This window comes from Solanum tuberosum, unplaced genomic scaffold (genome assembly GCF_000226075.1).
Source record: "Solanum tuberosum cultivar DM 1-3 516 R44 unplaced genomic scaffold, SolTub_3.0 scf00071, whole genome shotgun sequence".
Classification (NCBI taxonomy): Eukaryota; Viridiplantae; Streptophyta; class Magnoliopsida; order Solanales; family Solanaceae; genus Solanum; species Solanum tuberosum.
Window position 1 is genome coordinate 985,230 of NW_006238997.1, and position 2,526 is coordinate 987,755.

At 38.4% G+C, this 2,526-nt stretch overlaps 1 pseudogene; it reads right to left on the reverse strand.

Annotated features, from left to right (window-relative positions):
- Nucleotides 1-1,036: 1,036 nt before the first annotated feature.
- Nucleotides 1,037-2,007, reverse strand: LOC102605052 (40S ribosomal protein S8-like; annotated as a pseudogene).
- Between the last annotated feature and the right edge of the window lie 519 nt (nt 2,008-2,526).

Genomic DNA, 2,526 nt, shown 5'->3' on the forward strand with positions numbered 1-2,526 from the left:
TAAACTTAAAGAATTTCGGAGATTCAATTTGGAGATTTTGTAAGTGGGTTTTGACTTTTCTGCAAATTGGAACATTGTAAAGAATAAATTACTCTTACCCAGTTGATGGCTAATCGATTTGGTAACCGGTTTTACTCTTTTATGATATTTGACAAAAACCCCAATTCTTGGGGTGTGATCATGTGATTATGGATTGAATTTGTTTATAGGTATTGTTAATTACTAGTTTAAATGCTATAGTTAAGTGGGTTTAATAATTAATTGTGGTTTAATTTATGAATTGTAGTTATAAATGCAGTTCTAATTTGGTATCCTTGACTTGCTCGAGAGAGAGGTTTTAGAATTAAGATTATTGATTAATGATTTGTAGGTATTGGGTTAATGGGTTCAGCTCGAGAGAGTGAATCCTTAACCCAATCCTACCCATCTAGTTCGAGAAAGTGGATGAATTAAGGTGTGGGCTGCTCTTTATTGCTATGCTTGTTGATGTTCGAAAGAAATCACCTGATTCGGGATAGTTGTTCAAGAAAAATCTATCTCCCTTATAGTGTATCCTATCCACTTAGCTATTTACTAGTAGTTTCAATCACCCATACATCAAAATTTCCCTATAATCTATCACATCCCGAGAATTCCTCTCCTTATTCTTATTTCAAATTGTTTGTGACTGCGTTGTAGTTGATAATTGCATACCAAAACCCCCCATTCTGACATTCGTGTTAACCTTTTTGACTTCTTTCATGTATTTTTCGATAATTTCTATTCACATATCTAGTTAGATCACATTCGTACTTCTTAATTGAAATTGAACATGTACCGCTCCGTGTGGAATTTGACTCCAACTCAATTGTTGGGTTATCTATTGCTTAATGACAGTCTACACTTTGAATTGGATGAAGTGTATTTGATAAACTTTACAAAATCTCAAATTATCAAAATGGAGCCACTGCCGGGGAGTGGTGTTGTTTGCAATTCTCTTATTGAAGTTTTTTTTTTTTTTTTTTTCGGAAAACCAAAAAAATAATTGAACTCATAGTATGCAAAGTTCTCAACAATGTAAAATCTGAAAGCTGACACAAGACTTATCTTAATGTATCTGAAGAAAACATTAGTGACGTAAGATGAACCTGTCAAAATCATGTGACATCACATTACAAAAATAAAAAGTATGATCTTAAACTCTAATAATAGCTAAAGGATGTTCTTAATTCCCATTCTATGGAGAGTAATAACAGAGGCAATCTCATATAAAACTTCTGATGCTGAGTTATAACTCTTAAGCAGTAGCACCACTTGCACCCTTCCCTTTCTTTTTCTGTAGCTTCTTCATATAAAACTCCAGTTCCTTACCCTCCAAGATGTAACCATCAGCACGGCCACATTGGCCAGGTCGTGATGAGATTGCCGCCAATAGACGACCACTAGCAAATTGCTCTTCAACATGTGGGTTGATCTTGCGATCCTGTTGACGCTTTTCCAGCTTTCTTTGGACATGGTTACTTTTCTTCTCCTCTGCAGCAGCCTCAGCAGCCTCCTCTCCTTCCTTCTTGGCAACACTCTTCTTCTTGCAACCAATTTCAACACCGTAATGCTGGAGATACCACTGCTTAAATGGAGCTGCATCAACTTGCACAATAGCACTCTTCACTAGAGTTTGTGTTCTAACCAACTCATTGTTTGAGGCGTTGTAGACCACATCCAATAAACGGGTCTTCCTAGTAACAACTTCACTACCCCAAGAGTAATTTCCAGTGTCCAACCTCAAAGCACGCCACGTTCACATTGCCTCCTCGGACCCTGATCCTCCTAACAGTCTTAGCATTAGGCACCAGCTTTGTATTTGCAAACTGTCTTCCCATCTCATACTTTCGCTTCTTCCTCCATGCCTTCTTCTTGCCTCCAGTGGCATGTCTCTTGTGCATCAAATCACGAGAGATACCCATGGTTGCCGGCGACAAAGTATCCTAGGGTTCCGGTGATTTTGCACTGCAATGGAGAAGGGCTCTTCAAGCCTCTTATTGAAGTTGAATTGTGATATTTGTAATTATAGTTGAATCTACTTATTTTAATTTTTGGTTTTGTGTTACTTATGTTAAACAGAAGAAGGGATGAGTGTTAACGGAAGTAATGGTAGCCAAGTGGGCCACCAAGACGACATTGGGAACCTTAATAATGTCAATGACCCACTCCAAGTGGGTGGTGTTAGTGCTATTCATTTACCTCCGGCTGAAGGAAATGTTGTTTTTCACATCACAAGCACAATGCTTCAGCTCCTACAATTGAAAATGATTATTTGGGGGGCTGGCTCATGAGGATCTCCATGAGAATATCAGGAATTTTGTAGATGTCTGTGGACCGTTCTCATTTAAGAACAAATCACAGGATTCGGTCTGTCTCAGGTTGTTTCCGTTCCCTTTGATAGGAGAAGCTACTAAATGGTTGGCTGAGTTATCGAGGGACTTTATCACCTCTTGGGAAGAGCTAACCACAACATTTCAAGTGTGATTCTTTCCCTCATCGAAGATG